The 27066-nt window shown below is 43.8% G+C and overlaps 1 protein-coding gene across 3 annotated transcripts in view; it reads left to right on the top strand.

Annotated features, from left to right (window-relative positions):
• The window catches only part of ASTN2 (astrotactin 2), an 824356-nt gene that overhangs the window by 200176 nt on the left and 597114 nt on the right, over window positions 1-27066 (top strand). The window lies entirely within an intron of this gene.

Genomic DNA, 27066 nt, shown 5'->3' with positions numbered 1-27066 from the left:
TGCCTAGCGCAGTGCCTCTGACATAGAGACTGTCCGGGGATAATTGCACAAGAAAGACAGCCTGGAGAGAGTGAGGAAGTTCATTTGGGACTAACATGAGAACATCAGGCCAGAGCGTCGTACTTCTTTTGTCTAAATAGAAAATCACTTAGATAAGGCATAAACCATCTGCCTGTATGTTTAGATTTGGGCTTTAGCAGCATAACTCATTTAGCCTTCCTTTTCTTATATAGAAAATGGGCTTCTTCACAGCCAGCCTGCCTACGTCGTAGCTTTGCTGTGGGCATCCAATGACACATGCTCTGCAAACACTGGAGGAGTTTTCCTAGCCCCTGAGTGTTTTCCATATCAGCATCATCCTCAACCTGGCTAAGACAAGCGGCCCCTCCCTATTCCAGTTCCTAAAGCTGGTTGTGATTACTTTGAGCTCACCACTTACACACTGTACAGTAATAATCAGGTTCCCTGTATGTTCCCTAGATTAGACTTGGAGACCATTGAGCGTAATAACAGTGCCCATTATCTTTGTTTCACCAGTGTCCAACACAGCAGCTGATGCTTAACAGTAGGCATTCTGAAAATATCCATTGGCTGAGTGATTGAAACAACTGAACAGTCAGTCAGTTGGTCAATCAAGGTAAATTGAAGCATTGATTCAAACCCAGAGTGCTCAGTTCCAGGCTTCAGTTTATCTCACTGTTCTCAAGGCCAGGGACCCTAGAAACTAAAAGGCAGAGGCCATTTATTAGTGGGGAAGACCAGAGCTCAGAAGAGAGCAACCACTGGCTGAGGCTGAAAACTCAGGAAAGACCATGATGCCAGATAAGTGATTACCAAGAAGAAAAGAAGTGAAGCAGCTAACACAAGCAAATTCTCTTCTCTGGTCCCAACCCCTCCAACCCATACACACATTCCCTCCACCAAGCTTCAGATGGAGAATAGCAAACATCTCCAAAGTGGGGAGACAGGTGGGCGAGGCAGGTCACTGCCAATAACCTTGTTTGACCGACTGATTTCCTTCCTTCCCTCCTTCTTTCCTTCCTTCTCTCTTCCTCCCTCCCCAAGCTGGAAGGCAATACACCATAGTGATGAAGAGTACTAGATCTTTGACCTTGGACAAGTCACGTACTCCTCTCCCATCAAAGAGGCATGACCCCAGTATTCTCCCTTGTAGAGTGGTTGGGAAGCTTAAATGAGATAACGTGTGACATGTCTGGTACATAGAAAACCTTCCGTACACATTGGCATTACTGTTATTCACACTGTCAGTCTTTGTAGTGGTCACGCTGTGCCAGACACCACGATAGACCCTGAAACAGAGGTGAGGAAAGCAGAAGCTCTTCCCTTAAAGAAAATTTTAGGAATCTTCCTGGGGGTTAAATCTTGGCGGGGAGGGGCAGGAAAGTGAAATGAAAGCTTGAATAGGTCCTGAATCTGTCTGTGCTACATAGCAAAGTTGTGGCAGAGCTGAGGCAGGAATCCAGATCCCTGACACCAAGCCCCAGCCTCCTGGACAGAAGAAACCCAGCTGTCATGCATGCCCAGAATGGGCCACACAGCATCGTGGCGATGGCCTGTGTCAATGTGGGTTGGTGCCTCCCAGGTTCTGTGCTTCCTAATGTGAGCACAGTTTTGTCATTTCAGGTGCTGTACATTTCGGCTGCTTGAAAACCCTCTGTGAATTCATCTCAGAGATGGGGGTAGGTACCAGCACAGGGGGCAGAGCTGTGCTGGGTCGAGAGGGTGCAACAGGCTAACTCCCAAGAAGCAGGGGAAGGCACTCCTTGTCCCCTTTCCCCAGTGGATGCTCCAGAGCCTCACATTCTCAGACTTACCACCACGGTGGCTTAACGATAACTTTTCCCTTGTGTTTTCTTTCAAGCTGAACTCTTTTCAATCAATAACAAAGCCAGGCTCTTACTCTCTGAAATCTCAACACTAGCATTAAGAAGGACAACACCGAAGTGGTCCAAAGAGAATGAGTGGTCGATACATGAGAAAGGGGACAGCCAGGTGGGGTGAGGGGAGAGGAACAGATTTGGACTTTAATCCTGCTCTTGGGTTCCCTGGCAGCGTGGCCTCAGGCAAATCTCTTAGCCACTCTGTGTCTCTGTGTCTTCATCTCCCCTGATTTCATCGGACCAAAACGATTTTTCTTTTAATGTTCCTTTGAGTGGGCTTTAAACCAGAGTACAATTTGCAGTAAAACAAAGCATTTTGTTTAAGGTTGTATCCCAGCCACCCTCAGATCCAGTAAGGGCAGCAGAGGAAGAACCGTAGGAAAGAAGAAAGTAAAGGGCATACTGTTTTGACTCCGGGCAGGGTACAGGTCACCCTGTGCAGGCGAAGGTGGGTGCCAGGGGCTTTGCCTGCAGCATAGCGGCCCCTGGGCACTGGGCCCTCCTTGCTTGGATGGAAGAAGAATGATTCCACTGGCGGATTACAGAAGATCTAACTGCAGCAGCTCAGACCCAATGTGTGCTTTGTTGCCTCAGGGGACCCTTGGGAAAAAACCATGAGGTTCATTCTTTCTTTTATGGGGTGACCTGGGCATAATTATGAGTCTTGTCAAGAGTGGGCAAGTGTTCAGAGGCTGGTAGTCCATATGACAGTGATCGCGTGGAATTACGCTGCCAAGGGCTAATCCCGCTTGCGCATTTCATACTTAGGATTTGCCTTTCCATCCAAATTGCCTCATCATACTTGAGCTCTATCAACCTGCTTTGCAGCTTGGCCTTGAAAATAATAGAGTCTGGAGACCGTGGGGAGAAAGTTCTATTACAAAAGGGCAACTGCTTGGGGTCCCAAGTCTCAAGGGTAGTCTACTGAGCAGCTGATACACACTGGTGCGGCCATACCCTTTGCTGAGTATTGAGATCCTTTCTCTGCCGGTGGGTAAGTAGCTTGCTGCCCGGAGGCCCCCACTGCCTTCCTCTGTCTGGCCAGCAGACAGTTTCTACGCAAAGGGGCTCCTGAGCTTCCCACTGTCCAGCAACACGGTGGCTTTAGGGTTCCACTCCAGCACTGTGGCTGGCCTCTTTTCTGGCTAGTGAGTGCCTGTGACTTAAAAGTTCTCTGGTGTTTTGAATATCACCCCTGATATCACCTTAGCAAGTTGCTGAGAATTTGTTTCAGTGCATAGCAGAGGCTCAATACATTTTAATTCCAATTCTTCTTATCCTTAAATTTATGTTTCCCTTCCCTGAATATTATGCGTGGAAGCATTAGGAAACTAAAATAACAAATTTATCACTTTATGGAGGGATGGAGTAGGAGACGGGTGAGTGGCTACTGAGTTTTCTTAATTTCGTTTTATTATTATGAAAGAATTGATGCTCTTTGAAACAGAAGAAAGGGCAGAAGGAAGAAAAGAGAGGGAGGGAAAGAAAGTGGGAAAGGAAGGAGAGAGAGAGAAAGAAAGGAAGAAGAGAGAGAAAGAAGTCTGATTTGTAGAAAGCAACAACTAACTAGAAGTCCTACCCTTGTGTCTTCATCCTATCCCCTCCCACTGGCAGGACCCAAAGGCTGATCCTTGGTAATAGATGGATTTATATTCTTCTAGCATTCTGTGCATGTAACATACATATATGTTACAAATATATATATGTGTATAGATATACACACACAGATATTTGCATACAGATATTTACTAATGTGGTCATCTCACTCATATATATCATTGTGCAGCAATTTGTTAGTTCCCTAAACAATGTATGAAAAGTATCTTTCCAAATCAGCCATGCATACCTATCATTTTCCTTTGGCAGTCTGAATATTATCACAGAATGTGAACATACAAAGCATAACAAAACTTATTTTACCCCCTATTGTTGGCCATTATCTTAATTTTCTGCACTTAAGATGAGTCCACAAACATCTTTGTACCTACAGCTAACTCGATAGACAGAGAGTTACTCTTACAAAGTGTGAGACTATTTCTGTAGGACAAATATGTACCTAAAAGCAGAATCACCGTATCCAAGGGTACGCACATTTGTCATTTTGGTAAGCACTGCTGTATTTATTCATTTGTTGTATACTCTCAAGGGGCTACATGTGCTTTCCCACACAGATCTACACAAACAGCTCACTCCCCCATCACATCGACTGTTCTTATATCGTGGACCCTTCTGGTCTTCATCCATGTAGTTGTTATCATTTCACATGCACAATGTTCTCTTTTGATTGTTTTCTTCTGCTTAACATTGGTCCAAACTCCTTTCTTTGTCAAAAGGCAGTCCTCGTAGTTATCCTGGGTAATGATAGTTCTGGGGAAGGGATGCAGAATAAAGGCTTTCGTCTGCTCTCAGAATCTAGTGTGGAGGAAGGAAAGAGAAATGGCAGTGTGGGGTGAATGCCAGCAGTGGCCCACAGAGATACAGGGGGAGGGTCGTGGCCTCTCTGCCATAGGACCAGTCGACCGAACCTTGCTGCTGCTCGGAATTGCAGCCCAAGAAGTCTGAGTGAGGAGGATGCCTGTTGGAAGGGTGGGGAAGAAGGGGCTTTTATCGAGTGCCTGTAAGAACCCAGCAGTCCCTGTACATTACTCATGAAGCCATTTGTAATTAACCCCGACTGGAAGATGGATGGAAGGATTGGCTAAGAAACTGTTGCTGCTGCTGCTGACAACAGCTGATTTCTACCACTCTTCTGGGAACTTTCTATGAATTATGTCATTTAGACCTTACCATAGCGCTATGAAGTGTGTACTAGTATCACCCCCGCTCTGCAGGGGAGGAGACTGGAGCAAAGAGGGCCCAAGCAATGTGTCCAAGGTCACACAGCTGGAAAGTGGCTGAGCCAGGTTAAAACTCCAGCACAGAGCTGTCATGGCAAGGGACAGAGCGAGGATTAGAACGTACCACACCACACTGAGGTTCATGGTCCTTGGGAAGGTGGTGAGCTCTTGACATTTCAGGGATAGCTAAAATGCAGCGACCATAGGCTTGCTTCACCCACAAATCTGGGAATAAACAATAGGTAGTTAACATCTGTTCTCTGAGGCAGGAAGCTGCGACACAGTAATACTAAGCTTCTAAATTGGCAGAAGGGACTTTGCAATAGGGAGATCCCATCGCTTTGGAGCATTTTGAGTGGTACCCAGTGGTGCAGGGAACTCTTGTTTGGTGTCAATAGATCACTCCAGGGTGTCAGAAACTGAGAAGCTGTTTATTAACTCACCCTTCTGACATCCCCTGTGAATGTCATGTAAATGTCATCTTTGTGTAGCGTCTTATGAATTTGCAGAGATCTTGCATAGACAACACCTCATCCAGTGCCTCGTCTTGGCATGTAGGCTTCTGCACATGGAAGCTCTAGCCTGTTTCCAGACCTCTCACCTTCAGCCCTGGCCTCCCAGCCTGTGCCTGTCCATCCCTCTCTAAGCCACATCAATCCTCCTGACATCCCCCCACACACCTCATCCTCACAAACTGCTTCGTGGCCTGCCTGCTTCCATGCCCACACTCTTCACCCCTTCCCGCACAGCAGCCGCTCTGTTGTGATCACTCTGGTCATGACAGTCCCAAACCTAAAGCCTTCCCCGAGTTCTTACTGCACGTGGCACTCGCCCTCTATGTGCCAGACAGTGGCCTCCTCTCTGCTCTTCAGACTTGATAAGCTCTTCCACCACAGGCCTTTTGCATGTGCCATGATTATCTTCATCTGGAAAAATCTCCCTCTTTCCTTCCCCAATCCGTCATGGCTTGGCTGATTCCTTCTCCGCATTAGGTCTCAGCTCAAATGTCATGTCATCAGTCAAAGCTCTTTTCCCTATATGAGTTCTCCTCTCTTGTCTTCTGTCAACTCTCCTATTTGTTTCTGTAACTACCTTTTATTAGTTGGATTTATGTATTAAATATTTTAATTATCTTACTAGACTGAAACTTTCATGAGATCAACACTGGATATATTTGGTATGTTCTCGGCCTAATACGGTGGCAGGCACATGATAGGTGTTAATAAATATGTGTGAGATCAGTAGATGGGGGAATGAATGAATGGGTGGATAGATATTTTAGTGTCTTTCCACAGGCTGGTAACCTCTACGTGGACTCCTTATCCTTCCTCTGGACAAATCTTGTTTAGTATTTTCAAATCAATGATTTGTTGAATCTTCCTGTCTCATCAAGAAGGCATTATCCTCATCAAAGATAAGAGATCATCACACAGTTATACAGCTGCAAGTAATGGAGCTAGAATTTGAACCCAGCTTTGTTTAATTCCCAAACCCAGGCGTATTCTGAAGATAAAACAATGTGCATTAATCCTGTCCATTTATTTGAGCAGGAGAGGTAAGACAGGGGCTTAGATACTAGCAAGCTCAGTCTCTTAGAGCTACGTTCATCCAAAATGTTGAACATCAGCTACAATCAGAAACGTGTTTTACGCTGTGGCCCCACACATGTATAAGTATGTGAATTGTAAATGTGTCTGTGCCTGTCTCTAAAATAAGTTTTGCAAAAGAATACATATCATTATTACATGTGGCATGCTCTGATGGTTTCTATTGTTTTTATATCATATTTGTAATGCTGGTGTGAGCCACTGAATTGATTTCACAGTTTACGAGTGGGTCATAGATGAAGTTTAAAAACCACTTTCTCAGAGATTCTAATAAAGTGCCAAGAGGCCCACGATGGGGACAAATCCCTGACCACTGGGTCTTGGGTGCCTTCCACTAGGTGTTCTTTGCCCAGAGACCTGAAAAGTAAAGATAATTCAGGGGCCTTCGGGTGAGGGGTTGATGAGCAGCTGGGAATGATCCCTGAGCCAAGCAAGACCCACTTGAGGGCTTTAGCTCTTACCCCCACCCCTCGCCCCTCTGGCCAGCACGCTGGTGTCTGTCACCCAGCCCTATTGGCCATTGGTCACATCATTTCCACATTTGCTCTTGGAACTTCTCAACCAGCCCTTGCAAAGGATCCTTTGTGCCTCTCTATCTTATTTTTTCATAAAACGCTCCAGCCTTCCTACGAAAAAGCCCTCATCCTCTGCTCCCTGCATGGGCAGCCCCACCCTTCTCTAAGCCAGGCCTCCTGTTCTCAGCTGTGCTTGAGGCCCCAGTGGAGGTTTTCAGAGGGCCTGGGACGCACCCTTACTACTAAAAGCTCCCATTTGACAGTGGCCTGAGGGTGCCACCAGGGGCCACGTGGGGACAAGTGGAAGGCAGAATGGGCAGAATTGGTTTAACCAGAGCAGGACTGTTTTAAACGGGTTCACACACTGGGATTCCACATAAGATTATTTTTGAAAGGTCCTCCGGGATAGAAAGAAGAAACATTTGGCAATGACTTTCTTAACACCAAACTGTCCGGACTTCAATATACCAAACTGACTCTCCCCTCTCCTTGTTCCAAGCACTTTTTGAGTTCTGCGTTGTAAAATGTCACGCAGGCTGATTGGTCTGGCCTCTGTCTCCTCTGCGCTTTCCTCCACCGTCTCCACGGTCACGCCAGCCATAGAGGGAGACAGGCTGATATTTGGCCCCTGCATCTCCTGTTTGCATAGACGGCTCCCTCATCACTAGTGTATTTGTTTATTCATTCACACATTCATTTCTTTAACAAATGTTTACAAGCAACGAGCACCTACTGTGTGCCAGAGACTGTGTTTACTGTAGACGTATAAAGCAAAACAGACAGTCGTCTTCCCCTAGAAGCTCACAGTTTAGAAGGGTATAAAACGATAATAGCTGTTTTATTTTATATAGCTCTTTAACATTTATAGAATGGCTTCATAAACATTATATGATAAACTCTGTGTTACTGTAGCCTTTTGAAAGACATGGCAGCTTGCTCCGGCTCAGAGACATTAAGTCACTCATCCACGAAACACAGATAGTTTGATGCAGAAGTTGTACTTACATCCACATTCCTTGAGTTCAAGTTCACTACCTCTTCATTTTGCCACGCTGTATTTATCCCTGCAGCATCCTGAATATCATTTGGCAAACCACTTTTCATATCTACATTGCCCTCCCCTTCTTAATCTTAGTTAGATCGTAGATGACTCCTCTTTGGTGGTATTCAAACAAGAGTAGGTAGTCGTTTGTCAAGAACGGTGTAGTGGGGTTAGAGGTGAGACACGATTTAAGTAATCCCTTTTAACTCTCAGGTTGTAAAATTTGAGCTTTGAGCTTAAACTATTTCCATTCCATTTTCTTCTAGGGACTTCTTAGAAAACAAAGGGGGCAAGATCTATGTTTAAAAGTATGTTCCTTAGGACTAGCCAGTCTGCAGAATTGAGGGTTTTGTTTTTTTTTTCTGTTTTCCTTTTTCCTCCCCAACTGACAGACAAATCAAATGCCACTTGTAGAATGGTAGAGCATTTGTTTTTGCTCCAATTATTTGTTCTACATTGTGGAGTTAATAAAGCTATCAAGACCAGACCCTTGACTCTTGCAGCTCTTTTGTTTTGGTTTCTTTGTTTCTTTCCTTTTTTTTTTTGAGACAGAGTCTTATTCTGTCACCCAGGCACCCAGGCTGGAGTGCAGTGGCTCAGTCATAGCTCACTGCAGCCTCAAACTGCTGGGCTCAGGCAATCCTCCTGCCTCAGCTCCTGAGTAGCTAGGACTACAGGTGTGCGCCACCACACCCAGGTAATTTTTTAATTTTTTGTAGAGTTGGGGGCTCGCTGTGTTGTCCAGGCTGGTCTTGAACTCCTGGCCTCAAGCGATCCTCTGGCTCTGGCTTCTGCCTCTCAGTGCTGGGATTACAGGTGTGAGCTTGCTTTGACTCCTTAGTTCACCCTCCTCCTGGACATTGGGCCTGGTGTCTAAATGCCTAGGCTTGAGCAAAGCAGGAGGGAGCTGTGCCTCCAAGAGACAGGAGCTTGGCATCCCCAGATAGCAGTCCTCTGAGCTGTCTCCACGCTCTCTAAAATAAGATATAGACAGAGATTTGTCATGGAATCACAAACAGGAATGTCACCAGAGCTGTTACCAGAGCCCCTTAAAATGTCACTTCCCAGCATTAATTGCCATGATAGCAAAACAAACGGGTGTTCTCTGAACATTTGCTCTTCCCCCTCCACCCTCCTGATCCTCTTCCCATCTTCCCATGTCCCCTTTCTCCCTACTGTCTCTGAGCCCCCTCCTTTTTCATCTCTTGGGACCCTCGCACAATCTGATTAGACCGTGCCCAGCAAGGCAGTCCCCCTGCACAGTGACAGATGAGGGTGAAGGAGGTTTGGTAAATGTCAGGGGCTGAAGAGACTGTTCCCTGATTGATCAGAGCTGGAGCAATTTCCCAGCAGTCAGGGGACTTTGTCCTCCTGTCCTGGCCTCTCTTGAAATGGCTGGAAATCACCCAGTGGGGGACGACTGTCACAAAGAGAGTCCACAGCAGCTCGAACTCTATGTCTCCTACAAAGAACCAGCTGCCTCTGGGTGTGAGATCTTCATCCACCGTGGGGTGCAGTGAATCATCATCATTACTCACAATTCTGGTCAGTCGTTATTTTTCCTAATATTTTCCTAATTATAAAAGTTATGTACACTCATTGGTTAAAACTCAAAAATAAAGAAAAGTATAAATTAGCAATTTTGCATACGCCTCATCCAATAGCCACAGTCACTTTTTACCAATTTTTTCCACTTTTTTTCTTTTTTCTTTTATATATTGAAAGTGAAAACCTATTTATTGTTTTACCTTTTGCATTTTTGTTTCATATAGTATCATAAGTATTTCAACATGCTCATAATTCTATCTTATTACTGCCTTATAATTTATTTGTTGATGGACATTTTAGTTGCTACTTTCCTTTTTCTCTTGCTATTTTGTATTCCACAGCAGCAACCATTTTTAGGCTTAAATTTGTTTTTCACCATTCTGTATTATTTCCTCAGGGTATATTCCCAAGTGTGGAATTACTGGGTCAAATGGTCTGAATGTTTTAAAGTTCTTGATACATGTTTAGCTCAACATTCTTTTGTCAGGATTTCTCCATACACACTTTTGAAATAAGAAAACACTTATTCATCAGTTTGTTCATTCATTAATTCAACAAATACCTACTGTGTGTCATGAATTATTCAGGGTACTGAAGATAAAGCAGCGAATACAATTACAAGTCTGTTTCTGTAGCACTTACTTTCTAGTGCAGAGAGATTTTTAATAAATGAACAAGAGAAAAATATATACGTATTGTATCTGCAGTCCCCACACCCTGGGATGCAGACCAGTACTGGTCCGTGGTCTGTTACAAACTGGGCTGCACAGCAGGAGGTGAGTGGTGGAGCAAGCGAAGCTTCATTTGCATTTACAGCTGCTCCCCATCACTCACATCATTGAGCTCCGCGTCCTGCCAGATCAGCCGTCCTGCCAGATCAGCCGTCCTGCCAGATCAGCCGTCCTGCCAGATCAGCCGTCCTGCCAGATCAGCGGCAGCATTAGATTCTCATAGGAGCGCGAACCCTACTGTAAACTGTGCATGTGAGGGATCTAGGCTGCGCACTCCTTATGAGAATCTGATGCCTGATGACCTGAGGTAGAGCTGAGGCAGTGATGCTAGCTCTGGGGAGCAGCTGCAAATACGGATTATCATTAGCAGAGAGGTTTGACTGCGCAATAAATGTAATGCACTTGAATCGTCCCGAAACCATCCGGGGGAAAAATTGTCTTCCATGAAACCGGTCCCTGGTGCCAAAAAGTCTAGGGGCCTAACAATTGCCCTGGGGGAGAAATAAAACACAGAAGAGCATTAGAGCCCTCAGGAAAGGTCCCACTGATGAGGTGATGAGGTGACATTTGAGGACTGATCTAGAGTAGATGAAGAACAAAGCCATTTGGATATTTCAGCAAAGAGATTTTCGGGCAGAGGGAATGGCAAGCGCAAAGGCCCTGTGGTGGCAGAGTGCTGGGAGCATTCAAGGAATAGGAAAGAGCAGCACTGAGGGAGAGAACACTAGAATAAGTTGGGTCACAGGAGCATTGGAAAGAGGGCTGTGTAGGGCCTGGTAGATTGAGACATTGCCATTTACTGTGAGAAGGACAGCCACTGGAAAATGGGGAACTGATTTTTCACAAAGGTTGTAAGCAATTAGGGGCAAAATGAGAAGGACAAATTTAGATATGGAGTTGACATTCAGAATGGAGGATGCTGGGGAGACCAGGGGATAGAGGTTGTACACTGGAATCTCATGGGTAGAATTCAGCCCACAGATAATGTTTGTTTTCTTTTGTTTAGTTTTTGTTTGCATACTGGGTATATTTTACATTTTTTAATTACGTTGTCAATATGTATAAACGAGGAAATTTTGCATCAAAATCTACATTTCTGCCTCACTTGATTATTGAAGAATCTGGCAACCCTAGGACCATTTTCGTGCCTTCCAGTACTTAGCAGGAGCTGAGTGGCGGCGCCTCCTTTGGAAGGGCTGCTGTCCCCATGTCATTGTGAACACCACCTGACCAACTTCCTTAACCTAAGTCCTCCCTGACCCCTGAGGGCTTTTGAACTCAAATCTTCTCCCAGAAGAAATTAGAAATTGAGACAGCCCTTACGGTCTGAGCAGTGGGAACAGGGAAGTACATAGGAACAATAGATTTACCTCCCATTTTGTGTAGCAAGAGTGGGAGGACTTAGGATCTCTAGGAATTTCTAGAAGATGTGTATCTCCACTTTGCATTGGTACAAGGGTCAGGGATGACCTGGTTGGTGGCAGAAGAGGATACCACTCTCTCTTGAACTCCTTGAAGAGAGACAGGCAGACTGGCAGCAGATCGAGACCAAGAGAACTTTGGCAGCAGAGTAAAAGTGGTTAAGAAGCTCAACTCTTGAACCTGACACACCTGGGCTCTCTTGCCTTTCCCATTCACAAAGTGTGAAAACTGGAGCGAGTCACTAATGCTTTTGAAATACAGTCTCTTCACCTCTAAAATGGGATTACTTTCTTGGACAGGATTCTTGTGAGAATTAAGGAAATCGTGTATGTAAAATAGCACAGTGCTCTGACTCGATAAACAGAAGCTATTATTGGCATGTTGTCTGAAATGTTCATTTTATTCAGCAAACAAAGCCCAGAGAGGGGAGAAATTTATCTAAAGTTGCAGAGCAAGTTTATACTGGGTGTGTGTGTATGGAGGGTGATAGGGAGAGTGGTGGCTCTGATATAGACATTCTGATTTTCTAGGTGATGATGTCATCTTAACATTTCTGCCACGCCACTTCTGAAGGGGTGCGTTTTTCTCTCCATGTCCTGGATGAAGGCTTTGGTCTTGACACATTGTAGGAGTTGACTAAATATGTATAAAATGAATGGATGAATGGATGGATGGATGGATGAATCTGGAAGGGACTAGTTTGCTCCTGGAGGAGAGTGGGATAGACAGCAGCTCTCCTGAGGGGGCTCTGCTGACCCAATCGCCTGGTGCTCTCAGTGCTATTGTTTCCATTCCTTATTGGCCCATGACTCTGTTATTTTTTTTTCTCTTCCCATTGGGCATTGCTCAAGACGTGGGGATCTCCTATCTCAGAGGCTAGGATGTCTGGTGGACAGGACCTTCTGCCCCACTGTCCCAGGCACGGGGCAGGAGAGGACCCTGGGATTATGAAAGCAGGGTGATTCTGGAGGGCCAGTCCTGAGGCCCTGGGCTCCTGGGGAAGGGCGACCACTGATACCTGGGCAGATGCAGCCCTGCCCACTGAGCAAGACTAGAGAGACCACTGACCTGCATGCGATAGGTGATCCTCACCAGGTACGTGGCTCCCGTGTGAATCTTAACATGTGGATGCTCTTACCATTGGTCGCCCACAGAATCATTATTCCTTGGCATTTCCAAGTCAGGCATTTATTGACTGCCCTTTCTTCTCTGCGTTTAAAACTACGGTGCCTTAAACAAGTTGTTTATTTTCTTCCGTGCATGCTTCCTCATCTGTGGAATAAATGCTGAAGACAAAAGCGCCCCTATAACCTGGCAAGGGCCCATCCTGCTCTGGGTGGTTAACATCCTTCGCAGTGCAGGAGTCTAGTTTCTGAAAAGTTCTCAGCAACGGTGTTTCCTGGGTATCCAGCAATGACACAGGAGGGAGGGGACGGGCATCTTCCTCCTGTAGCTGGCTGCTCCTTACTGGAGTAGAGGCCTGTACCAGCACCCCACTGTTTCTCTTCATTCACTCACCCCACCCCACCTGCCTCCACCACGTAACATCCAGACAGTGTTAACACACACAGGGGGACTTCTGAAAAGCCTTCATGCTGTGGAAGGGTGATGGCCTTAACCTCTCCGGACTAGGAGACCTGGGTCAGAATCTAACCTTATCTCCTTAAATGCTCACTAATTTTGACCTTTTGAGATCTTGGACTAGTTACTTCATTTCTCTGAGCTAGTGATTCTCAACCAGGGGGTGATTTTCACAGGCCCGCGCACACACACACACACACACACACACACACGCTTTACTGGGGACATTTGGCCGTGTCTGAAGACATCTGTTTGTCATGACTGGGGCGGGGTTGAGGAATGCTATTGGCATCTTGTGGTTAGAGGCCTGAGATGCTGATAAACGCTCTGCAGTGGCACAGGACAGCCCTCCCCACAGCAAGGAATCGCCCAGCTGGACATGTCTGTCAGATCAAGGCTGAGAAGGCCTACTCTAAGCCTTAGTAGTCACATTGGTAAAATAGAGATGCCGGTCTCACACAAATGTGGGAGTAACAAACAATTATGGAAGTCAATGCTTTTTTTAATTTCAGGATATTACAGGGGTACAAATGTTTTGGTTACATAGATTGCTTTTGTACTGCTTGAGTCAAAGTTCTAAGTGTGCCCATCACCCAGATAGTGTACATTGCACCCCTTAGGTATGATTTCACCCATCCCCTCCTCCCCGCTCCCACCTGCTTGATTACCATTGAGTTTTACTTCCATCTGTGCACACCATTAAATAGGCGAATGCTTTTTGTAAACTATAACATACTATACAAACTTACAATGACAATGTTGTTTCATTGTGTCTTCGTCTGTTTTCTGTTGCTATAACTGAACATCTGAGACTAGGTAATTTGTAAAGAATTTATTTCTTACAGTTCTGGAGGCTGGGAAGTCCCAGGTCAAAGGGCTGCATCTGGTGAGGGCCTCTTGCTGTTAGGGACTCTCCACAGAGTCCTGAGATGGCACAGGGCATCACATGATCACACGGCAAGGGGGACCTCATGAAACAGAGCTAATCTGTCTATTACAACAGCCCCACTCTTGTGTTTACTGACTCACTCCCATGATAACCCATTTATCCATCGATCCATGGCAGAATCTTCATGACCCAATCACCTCCCACAGGCTTCACCTCTCAATACTGTTAGATTGGGGATCAAGTTTCAACATGTTTTGAAGGAGACAGAGATTTGCACTGTAGCACATTTTTTTTTTTTATCATCATCATCTATAAGGATTTGCTTTGAGGGAGCTACCTTGGGGCCTTTGCATCACTGTTCTCTCTTCCCGAACCATTCTTTGCTCAGGTCTCTGCATGGCTTATTCCTCCAGTCCCTCAAGCTCTTTTTTTTCATATTCTGCCTTATCACTGAGGTCATCCCTGACCACCCTGTATAAAATAAATAATATACATGATCACACACAAATATACTACACAGTCCATTCTCCTCTACCCTACTTTCTTTTTCTTTGTAGTGTCACCATTTAACCCAATATACATATTGTCTGTCTCTCTTTGGGGATTGTGTCTGTTTTGTTCAGTGCCATATGCTTATTGTTTAGAACATTAGAACATTATGCAGCATAAAATAAATCATTTTTGAGTGAATGGATAAATTGAATGACTAAATGAATCATTGAATAACTGGCCTGGAGTGTCTTCATTCAGCCTTTTTAGGTTTCAAAGAACTGGTTATTTAGTTCAGCTGATGGGGGTTTAGTTTTAGTTGGAATAGGAGTAATATTAGTTATTCTGTATGGACCAAGTTCTGTGACCAGCACTTCATAAATATTTGCACAATATATCCTCAAAAAAAAAAATGGATGTGGTCAGTACCTCTAATTGCTCCCCCTGGCTCTTCTCCAATAACTCTGCTTCCTTTACGATTGAAGAACACAAGGATCAGGTATGATCAGAAAGTCTCAGGCTCAATGGAGAGGGAGCCATTGCTAGGATGTAACAAAAATTGTCACATTGTTTCTTCCTCAAGTAGCTCCGCTGAATTCATGAATCTGTGTCTATTTTTGACTATTCTTTGGCTTCCATCTGGAAGTGACCTGTCTATCTCTTAACCTGTGCATGCCCGTGGCTCCCGCGGCCTCACGGCTTCTGCGCTTGGCACATCTCCGTTCCTCACGAGACATGCTCTACCTCTGACTCTCTTTTCATGTCTCCTATTGAAGCACCCCGTGGGAGAATTTGTCACATCCAATACTGAATGCCCTAATGAGAGATCCTCACACCAGGGCACGTCACCATCCACGAGCTCAGCCGAGGCTGCCCGCCTCTGCTCAGCCGAGGAGCTCTGGTCCCATCAGCTTCGCCAGGATGGTGGAGTCATGGGGTACCCAGCAAGGCATCCTCTGGGTTAGGAAACACCTGTAGCTCTTTTCTCACTGAAACAGGCTTCTGTGGGTATGGCAGGCCCTCAAAGCATCATATCCTGCCCAGACTAGTGGGGAGTCCATCTGTTCAGAGGAGGCCTGGCGTGTCTTGCTTCAAAAGAACTTGGTTTGTGAAAAGCTGAGCTTAGCAAAGAAATAAATCAGAGAGTGACACATTATTTTCCTAAATGGTTCTTTATTTTACAAAAGCATGCACCATTGGATTTCTTTCAATATCTAGCACCACAAGTGTATGTAAAAGAGAAGAGGATTTAACCAACTTTTAGCTTATCACAGTGTGTAAGGACACATTAGTCTGTAAACCAAAGCAAAACTAGAGTGGCAGGGCTTTCTGGGAGGTGGCCAGTAGTAGCAAGATGGGTGTGGAATGGGGCTTACGTGGTTATCAATTCTGTCCCTACATAGTGCCTTCATCCTGGACAAGTTAACTAACCTATTTGAGTCTCAGATTCCTCATCTGTGAAACTGGCTTAATGATAGTGCTAGACTCTCCTGGGGTTATTTTCAGGATAAAATGTAGTAATATATGAATAGTATGGTCAGATACACTCACCGTTAATATTAATAGTCTTGGGAAAATCATATCATAAAGAGATTTCTTGTCCTCAGTCTTCCCATCTGTATAATGAGCAGCTTGGACCCTTATAGGTCTAAACCTGCATTCTTCAGTTTCTGCCCCTTTCAGTGGAATTGTGGGGCCATACACATACACGTGCCATCGGATCAGTGGAAGCTGAGGCAGATCACAGGGTCATATTCCTTGTGGGCATGGCTAACTGTGTGTGTATGGGGGAGAGGGCATTAGAAGAACCAGCGAAGAAGAAAGGAAGACTTTCTTTCATGCAAACCTTTATCTACTCATACTTCCTTGAACAGAAATGGTGCAAAAGGAAGGGAGAACATCAGTAACTAGCATTTGGAGCCCGTGTCAATGTCCTCCTGGCTCCAGGACTGTTCCTGTGAGTGTCCCAAGGAGGTCTGCAGACAGAGATATCACTTCCTCATGATTTCCCTGGTGATTGAAGCCTTCCGAGACCAGATGCATCCACTTCATTATAATTACGTTAAGTGCCGCCTGATTGGCGCTGTTCATCACCCCAGGAAGCAGCCTCGCCCCGTGGACAGATAGGCCGCCTGCTTTGGCTCAGTGCAGCTCCAGCTGTGTCCTTGGCAATGACTGCTTGTTGTACCCACAGCTCTCCTTTGGGTAAGAGAAGGCAGTGGGATGCAGAGGGGAGGGCACTCAAGTGGGAATGAGAGAGCCTGGGCTCAGCAAGCATGTGGCCTGAGTTGGCCTTCTCAGCCCTGGGCCTCAGCCTGTGTGTGCTGAGCAGATGGATGGTGAAGCTGCCACAGCCTCTTTTGGCTCTTGTAAGGTATGTCAGGAAGAAGGCGAGATCCATGTTCTATGGGGAGAAGCATTAGGTTGGTGTGGTCCTCAGTCTGGGCGTCTCCCTGCAAGACGCTGGAGGGGAAAGCAATTTTTGCACTGTGTCCTCGCATCATAAGAAAATGTGTTTTGTCCCTTCCTGTGAAAGATCCAGAGGGCAGATGTTAGGGAATATTCTGATACCAACAGCTACATTTTGTAACTCCAAATGTCTAAGCATGGGTTTGGGGAAGGCAGAGGTGGGTTTTTGGAAGTGAGAGTGGGCCTGGCAAATCAAGAAAGACTTCCTGGGAGAGAGAAGCTTCACCCAGAGTATTTCAGGCTGCAAAAGACCCGAGAGGGATGGTGCAGGGGTGGAACTAAGCTCTCTCCATAGCGTGGTCGTTGTGAGTGCTGGGCTGCCCAGGTCAACTCCTGAAATTTACTGGTGTTCACTGGCTGTGTCTAACCTTGGGCGTGTTAGTAAACGTTCCTTTCTCTCGCTGTTCTCATTTCTAAAATGGGGAAAATAAGAGTAGCATCTCCGAGTTGTTGTAAAACTAAGTGATTAGCACATGCCGCAGTGCTAATTACAGAAAAAAGGGTCAGTTCATGCTAGTTAGTATAGTGTGTTGCGAACGAGTCCTCTGCAGATGCATCAGGTGCTTTATATGCTACCTCGTTTAGTCTCACCACTGCTCAGCAATGCATTCGTTCACCAGATACTCATCAGGACAGTCCATTCATTCACCAATGCTCATTAGGACAGAGCAGTGAAAACAGTGATGGCGTGACCCCGCCCGCAGAGATGTTATCCTAGAATGGGGAAGTCACACTTGAGACATCAGACTTGATTCAACGTATCACACGATTACTAATTTAATTAACACAGAGCTGCCAGGAAGGAAACACACTGGTGCTCTGGGAGAGGAAAGTGGGTACTTGACCTCAATTTGCCTGTTCAAAAAGGCCGTTCTGAGGAAGGAAGATTTAAGCTCTAGTCAAAAAGATACATAGTGTTCAACCAAATTGGGAGCTGGTGAACAAAGGAGATGGCTTTTTAAAAAGATTTATGTTATTTTTAATTGGCAAATAATCATTGTCTATGTTTATGGAGTACAATGTAATATTTTGATCCCATAAAGTGACTGTTTCGAAGAAAAAGCTTGGCCTGTTTGATGACTCAGAAGGCCAATGTGGCTGGAACACAGTGAGGGAGACAGAGCTAGAGTGTTCTCTTCTACACAGATGGGGAAACTGAGGCACCGCAAGCTAAAATGGCTTTCTAGGGGTTACATAACTGCAATGGAGGGGCTGTGATCTGCCTAAGATGAAAGTTTTTCTTACAGCCCCACTAGGGAGAATACCATGGAAGGTGATTCTGGTTTGCTTTTACAGGGAACTGAGAACAGCTGTGTCTGAGCTGAGGGATGATGTAGACCACAGCTGTGACGTACAGGGTGGTGGACCAGGTGTTGAGTGCCCAGCTGAGTTTGGACCTTATCTGTTCTAATTCCCCTAAGGTTATAGGGTAGAACTGGATTAATTTCAAAATAACCCTGTCTGTGCTCCAGGGTTTAATATCTCCTGTGCCTCCTGGGTCATCCTTGGCATGAGAATGCCCTGCTCAGATCAGCGGTATATAAAGTGTTTTCAGTTTTTCATTATGCTGAGTGTGTGTGTGTGTGTGTGTGTGTGTGTGGCTTTCTTCCCCGAAGCATGCTGAATTCACCGAGGGAAATGCATGGGACTTGGTTGAAATCTTATTTATTTTTTTGGAAAGCATGCAGTACAAAATCATTTCTCTCCCTGCATAAATATGCATGAGGCTGGCCTGCTCCCTCCTTCTCAGGAAGCATGGGCAGGGGGAGAGAGCCCCATGTGACAGGTGTCACGGCCCCGCGCATGGCTGCTGGCACCCCATTCATCAGGGGGGGAACAGCAGCCTCGTGAACTGTGAAATTGGCAACCCCCTGACAGCTCTGGGGCCCGGTGGAGCAGGGACTCCATTCCACAGCTGGAAGGTGGCAGCGTGGAGCAGGGAAGGAGGGCACTGGGCTTAGTGGGCCAGAGCAGTCATGCTCCCCTCTCAACCTTCAGAGATCCCAAACCAATCTTGCTGAGAGACTACCTCTTGATTAAGGGGAGAGAGAGAGAGAGGGAGGAACTGGTAAGAGAAGGAACACACTGACTGATAATGGCCATTATAACAAACACTGACTACCTGCTGTCTATTGAGTTCCAGGCTGTGCACTTTTTATGAATTTCTTTATTTAATCCTCATTCTTATTCTATGTGGCATCATCATTAGCCCTATTTTACAGACCGGGAAAAACACTAAGGTGTGGTCGAGCTGGGATTGGGACCTGTGTCTGACTCCAGAGTCTGTGTCTTGTAGTCACTGCTCTATCCTGCTGTCCAGCCTGCTGGGGTCATGGGGGGATTAATACCTTAGACAAGTTCATAGTGCAGAGTTGCATATAGTCACAGCAGTGTGACATGTGTTTGAGAGTTTGGCCAGAGTACAATCTTAGCTCTGACGTTGACCAGCTCTTTGACCTGGGACAAGTTATTTGACTTCCCTAGGCCTCAGTTTCCCCATCTCTGAAACAGTTCTATGAACATACCCAGCTTATAAATTGCTGTAAAGATTACATGAGATTATTCCATGTAAGATATTTAGAGCAGTGCTCTGTATGTAGTGAGCAGTAGACAAAAGGATGGCTGTGAGGGTGTGGGACTATGGATACGAACAGGTATTTTAGGAGCACGCAGGAAATGGCATTTAAATGTGCTGAGGGTGCCAAGGAAGACTCTCCTCGGAAGGTGAAACGTGAGCTGAATCCTGAAGATAAGAAGTGCATCAGTGAATGCAGGGGCAGGCAGAGGGGATGGACAAAGGCCCTGAGGCAGCAGAGAGAGAATGGCCCACTCTAGGACATGTAGCACATTCAGCATGGCTGTAACAAGGGGCAGGCACAGGAAAGCACACTGGAGGGGAAGACAGGGGCTGTGGACTTTATCTGGGAGGCCCCCAGGACCCACTGAAAACTTTTTAGCTAGGGAGTGCCATGAGCAGATGTTCTTCTTCCCAGAAAGATCATTAACATGGCAGTATAAGTTCAGAGCAGATTAAGGGCAAGGAGCTCAAGATTAACGGAAGACCACCACCGTGGTTCAAATGAGCGATGAGGGGAGAGCATGCTCTAGGAACGGGCCTCCCTGCGCTGTCTTCAAAGCTCTGCTCCGGATCTGCCATTTGCATTAGGCACCCTGCCCTGGGCCTCAGTTTCCCCATCTGTTAAATAAGACCCAGTGACCCCTGAAGCACCATCCCCCATCCTACATCCTACATCTTTTAATAGGGAAGGTGAAGAGGAAGGAAGTGCCCAAGGAAAGGGGAGGGGGTAAGTTAAGTCTCTAAACACTGATTTTCAACAGACCTAGAATGAATGAGAGTTGCAGTGGGGCGGGAAGGGACACCTGGGCTGGGGACTGGAGGCAGAAAGGCCCTGCCACTGCTGTTGGCCCAGCAGTCCTGGGATGCAGCAAGCAGAGTGGGGAAGCCCTGATATCCTCATGTTCCGCTTTTATTTACTGAAGGAAGCAGGGAGATGGAGGGCAAGGGAGGTACAGGAAGCGGGAGAAGAGAGACCTCCTTGATCCTCCCCCCTTATTGCAGGTGATGGGGTCTCCTGTCAGGAAGGAGTCTCATCCTAAGTAATCCATTTTACCTCTTGGAAACTCTGGTCCATTGCGTGATAGAAATGACAATAAGCTGGGTCACTTATCTCCAGATGATTATATATAAAATCTGGAGATGGATATATATACACAAACACATATATCTCCACATATGCATACATGTGTGAAGATATACATATATAGGCATATCATTATATATATTTATACACACATACATATGCTTTATGCATATATAGTCTTGCCCCTCCCAAAGTAGAAAGAAAGCTCTGAGAGTTGGAATTTTAGGTCTGTTCACACATACTCTGTACCCAGCACTTGAAATATTTCCTGGCACATAGTAAGCCCTCAATACATATTGGCTGAACACATAAATAAAAGAAATGAGCTAATGGTGTGTAATGTACACTGTAAAGGATTGTGTGCATCTACCTTATTCCTGTCACTACTCTGAGGGACTATCCACCTCATCTACCGTGTTTGCAGAAGAATAAAGGGAGAAAGGAGAAGGGAAGGGGCCCTTGGAGAGGGCTGGAGGCAGCTCAGCTGGAATCCTGAGTGGGATCCTCCCACAGGGCCAGCGCTGGCCGTGGGTGGTCGGCCCAGGAGCACCCTGGCTACAGCCGCTTTCTAATAACTGATCCGGGCTGGTGTGCAGTGTGCAGCCCAGCTGGGCCCAGCCCCCTCTCCTGCAGAACCTGTTTTGCCAGCTCTTGGTGCCTTGATTCCCCTGCCTGCTCCTTTTCTGTGCCCTTGTTAATTAGGTCTGGGTGGGGAGGGCTCTAGGCACCGTAGGACTTTGCCCCGTCTTGTCTCATCTCTTCCAGGGCCTAAGTGTTATGCTTCTCTGTTGTCCCCCAGGCAGTTAGCCAGGGGCGCTGGGGAACTTGCTGCTGCTTGTTGTCTGTGCTGGTCCCTCCTGTTGGACACATATCATCTCTTGTCCTCATGTGCTTGAGGGTGAAGCCAGTCTACCCCATGAGGTTATCAAGGTTGGGCACATAAACATGTCTAAAACGGAGTCCAGGAATTGTAATCCTAAAAACCAACTAGCTTCCCCACGTCCCTCCTTTCCTTCTGTTCCCTGACACTCACCGACTGCATATTCTCTGCTGGGTGCATTCCAGATGTCTGTCGGGGACAGAGCAATGCTCAAAGTAGACAAGTGCTTGTCCTCATGGAACATTCTACTGAGGAGCATTGGCCATTGATCCCATGAACACGTTCATAGAAATTGCAGTGCAGGGTGGGATAAGGGTTACCACAGGGCTGCTGGGAATAAAGAGTGAGAGGTGACAAGGCACTGCTATTTCAGGGAGGATGTCGGAGTATAACTGTCAAAGCTTTGAGACAGGTTCCAACAATAAGGGACACAGGATGGAGTGAAGCGAGAAAAGGGGAGAATTATAGACAGTGAGATTAGAGACCTAAGATGGAACCAGATCACACGAGGCCTAGTGGTGGTCGTGAATAGCTGGGGTTTTGTTCTTGGTGTGATTTGAAGCCATTGTAGAGAGCAGAGTTCAGATTTATTTCTGAAAGGGTCCCTCCTACTGCTAAGGAGGATTTGAGAGACAAGTGTGGAAGCCAGGAGAACAGGTAGGAGATTGTTGCCTATGACAATAACAATAATTATGACTTAATCAAAACTAGTAGTTATTGTGCACTCTCTCTATGTTAATTACATTCCCAATCCTCCCAAATTAAGGATATCCCGCAGTGAAAATGCAGATCTGTGAATCAACAACTGAGAATATACAATTCGTTCACTCCTCTAGACTAGGTTTTTTTTTTTTTTTTTTAATATGGGGCTCACGTTTGAGTCTTTACCTGAAAATATTTGCAAAACTTGGGGTATCTTCAATTTCTTGGGGGAAAGGATCCATAGCCTTTTATCACAATCTAAGGTCACAAATCTTATTTCGTTTGGGCCACCTTACTTGGAGATCATGAAATGACTTTTGCGCAGCTGGCTTTGCTATGACCACGTTCATACAGGGTCGTGGAGAGCTAGACTGCCTACATGCTATTCCAGGCTTCTCCACTTCATAGCTGTAGGATCGAGGCAAGTTACTTAACTTCTTTGTCCCTCAGCTTCCTGATACATGGAATGGTGATAATAATAAAATAAGGCTAGTTGTAAGTATTAAGTAAATCGTAAAGCATAAACTGCTCAGTACGGTGCCTTGCTGATGTAAGTACTGTTTTTATCATTAGACCTTGTTGCAATTCACCTTAATTTCATAGACAGTCTAGCTGAGGACATTATTTAATACCTCACACAGGGCACACAATAGGAACATTGTCCTCCGGAACCAGAATCAAGATCGCTATGTTCTCTGGTCAGATGGTTATTTTAATTTTGGGAACATCTGAATACTATCTGAATACTATAATCAGTTTTCCTTCTTTGTGCTGTCTGCTGAGAAGCTCAGAGTCTAATTTAAAGCAGAAGCTCTAGGAAATGTACCAGATCTTACAAGTACTAATTTTGAGTGCTGATCTTTGCATTGGCTTTATCTTTATGTCCTTGTATGTATTGTTCTTTCTCTTCAATTATATCTTTTTTATAATCCTCCTAAATTTTATTTTATTTTAAATTATGAATTGCTTTAGGCATACAATAAGGAACATATAAAATATAATATATGCCCATATTCTTACCGCCCAACTTAGAACAAATATAAATATTTTCTGGTAAGCATTAGATTTTTTTTGACATATAAAATTTTAAATTACACAGCTGACCATCTTCACTGATTCCATTCCTTACTATACTAAAGTTGTTGTTTCTGACCTGTTCAAATGTTTCTACTTTTTACTTCATACATAGTGTTCATAATCATATCTAAGCTTGTCTTGTGCTTTTAAATTTTGTATCTCATCACACTCCAACCAGCAATGTATAAAAGCTCTCACTTCCCAAATTCTTAATAATACTTATCATCAGACAATTCATATTTTGCCAGTCTGTAGGATATGAAATTGTAACTTCAATGCTGATTTAATTTGCATGTCAGATATTACTAATGAGGTTAAACATCTTTTTTTATATTAAATTTTCTTCTGTCAATTTCCTGATTATGTCTTTTGGATATTTTTCTGAAGGGTTGTTTTCCTTTTTTTTTCTTTAAAAAAAAACTGATTAGTAAAAGCTTTCTATACATATCGATGGTAATCAAATTTAAAAAATAAGCAGGCCTTTGTCATTTAAAAATGTCTTCTTCCAATCTATGACTTCAGTTTTAATTTCGATGCAAGAATCATTTCCTAATTTTGAATCTTTTCATTTTCATGCTATAAAATTATTTTTTTCTTTCTAGTTTATGTGGGTTCCTGAAGAGAAGTCTTTCCCTATCCTGAGGTCTTAATGATGCTCCTGTGCTTTATTCTAAATTTGTAAGATTTTGCTTGACTTTGCTTGTCACGTTTCAATCTTTAACCAGGGTACTTGCTTGCATGTGGTGTGATGTACAGATCTAATTGTCGCTTTGTTTTCACTGGAGAGTCTACTGCCTAGAGTTTTTCGTTACTCCGTGGATTTGTGACACCACTGTCACATGGCCAGTCCCCATGTGTGTGGAGTGTAGAGAAGAGCTCTCATTTCCTTTTCGCTGGCCTATGTATTGATCCTCTTCTAATTCCACACTGCATTTAGTTATTATGGTTTTATAATGTCTTGGCATCAGATACGGCAGAGCCCCTTCATTGTTCTTCTTATGTAAGTGTTTTGGCAATTCTTTTCTCTTTACTCTCCCGTGTGAATTTTAAGACAAACGTCTCTTATTTCATGAAAAGCCTCGCTATGATTGGGATTGAGATTACATTGCATTCACAGATTCATTTGCAAAACTCACAAAACTCAAGACTTGTCATCCATGAAATAATATATTTCTTTACTGAGGCCTTCTTTTATGCCTGTGAATAGAGGTTTAAAATTTTATCTATACACATGTCACAGACCTTTTCTTGTATCTAATTCCTAGGAGCATCACCGCTTCTGTTACTATTGGATATTGTAGCTTTTCGCTTTTATTATATTTCTTAATTGTTGTTTTTTTTTTTGGTGTGTATAGAAATACTAGTTTTTCATTGATTTTTGAATCTAAAAAATGTCAATTCATTATTTTATTATTTTTTGCCTCTAGATTTTCGTTAATTTTCATGTGAAAAATCATATAATTTTCCATTAGTAGTCATTTTGCAAAATTATATATTTTATATTTGAACTCTCTTGTTCTAATGCACTTATAGGCAGGGTCTCCCATTTAGTGTTGAATAAAAATGCTGAGAGAACATGTCATTTTCTTGTCCTGACTTTAAAGGGAATAATATTAAAACTCTGTCATTATTTATGATGCTTCTGCAGGTTTTTGGTGGGTAACCAAATGATAAAAGTTAGTTAGCTTTTGATAGTAAAGAAATGTCCCTTCTATTTCTAGTATACTAAGAATTTTTTCATGTCATGATTGGGGATTAAATGTTATTAAATACTCTTTCTGCATCAAGTGAGATGATGATATTTTTCTCTTTTAACCCGATTGTGTCGTGTATTACTGTAGTATCTATTTTATTAGTATACTAGCCTTACATTTTGTCACATCTTTATCAGGTTTCGATGTTAACATTATCCTGGCTTCATAAACATGAGGTTTGCACAGCCTTCCCTCTTGTGTTATCATGTCATTATGTATAACTATTTGTATGCATAATTATTGTATGCAATGGGGGATATCTCATAAAGTTTGCAAGAATTTATGCTTAAATCTATCTGGACCTGATATTTTTGTTTGTTAGGTGATAATTACTGATTTCTGATTCAATTATTTATATGGCTATTTCAGTTGTCTGTTTCTTCTTAAGTCAGTTTTAGTGTTATTTTTCCTGAGAATCACTGATTTTTGTCTAAGTTATCCCATTTACAGATATAATGTTTTGTGTTTTCAATATCATTTGTTAAATATTTAGCAGATACTAATATATATATACATGAGCGTGTGTGTGTGTAATAAGTGTGTAGTGTGTGTGTGTGTGTGTGTGTCCCAAATCCCTACCGTGTCTATAATCCTGTCCTCATTTTAATTCAAGATATGGGTTTCCTTAGACAGTCTCTCTCAATCTGGTTGGTGTTATATACATTTTATTAGTTTATTTTTAAATTAGCTCATGGTTGTTGATAGTCTATTTTATTATTTCTTTTCTATATCACTAATTTCTATCATATTTCTTTCTTTCTATATTCTTTTTTAACTTCTTGAATTAAATGCCTAGATCAACTTTTAATCTTTCTTCTTTACCAATATTTGCATTCAGTGTTATAACTTTCTTGTGAGTATTGCTTTGTCTCTAGATGTCATGTTTTGCTGTGTAGTATGAATACTGTTATTTAATTCTAAATATTTTTAAAATTTCTTTGTTTCTCTCCTCTTTGAACAATTATGTTAAGCATTTTTATTTACGTTTCTAAGTGTACTTTTTAAAGACTTTTTGTTATTGCCACTCATTTTATTGTGTTTTATCAGAGAATATGATCTGAATACTATTAAATTCATTCTTATTTGTTAGGCTGGCTTTGTACCTTGGAGCATAGCTACTTTTTATAAATGATTCGTGTGTGCTTGAGAAAAATTATGGATTTCCTAATTGTTGGACAGAGATTTCATGTGCAACCATTAGATACTACCTGTGAATTTTATTGACTAAATTCCTATATCTAATTACTTGCCTGCTTGATTTTTTGTGGTTTACTACTGCTGTTTCTGAGACAGATGTGCTAAAATCTTCCATTCAAATTCTAGACTGGGCAATTTCACTTATTTCTGGCAGGTTTTGTTTTTTTGTTTGGGGAATGCATTGCTATTTTGGATTGCTGTGTTTTTTGTAAAGAACTGGTCTTTTACTGTTAAGTAATAAGAATCTTTTTTTGTTGATAATGTTTGTTTTTCTTTTAGTTAGTATTTTTCCAGTTATCTTCTTTCATCCCTTCTCTTATCAATGAAAGAGCTAAGCCTAGAAGAACAAGTAGGCTGGGTGGCTCAGAGGAGAAGCAGCACTCAAATCTAGGGCTATCCCACAGAACACAGGGACCTGGAAATACCTCGTTGAGTCTGATTTCACACAATTTGGCCCATGGTCACATCACCTCAGGTAAGGGGCTCCGAAGTGGTGGCCAGGGTTGAGGGGACTAAAGATTCCTACTATAAGCTCCATGGAAGCTGTAACTTTTCCCTTTTTCTAGTGCTCCACTTCAAGCACCTAAAACAGTGCCTGGTACTTGACAGGTGCTCGAAAAATATGTATTTAAGGAACGGATTGTTGAGTGAGATCATCTCAGCAGGTCACGTTGCATGGCTTTTTTGCTTTCACGAGAAGAGGCTCGGATAGACGTGTTGCCCACTCTGTCGTCCACAACCGTGTGACCACTCACAGGTCACC

Source organism: Eulemur rufifrons, chromosome 7 (assembly GCF_041146395.1).
Source record: "Eulemur rufifrons isolate Redbay chromosome 7, OSU_ERuf_1, whole genome shotgun sequence".
NCBI lineage: Eukaryota > Metazoa > Chordata > Mammalia > Primates > Lemuridae > Eulemur > Eulemur rufifrons.
The sequence above is the reverse complement of the archived record's forward strand: the minus strand, read 5'-3'. Positions and strand labels throughout refer to the sequence as shown.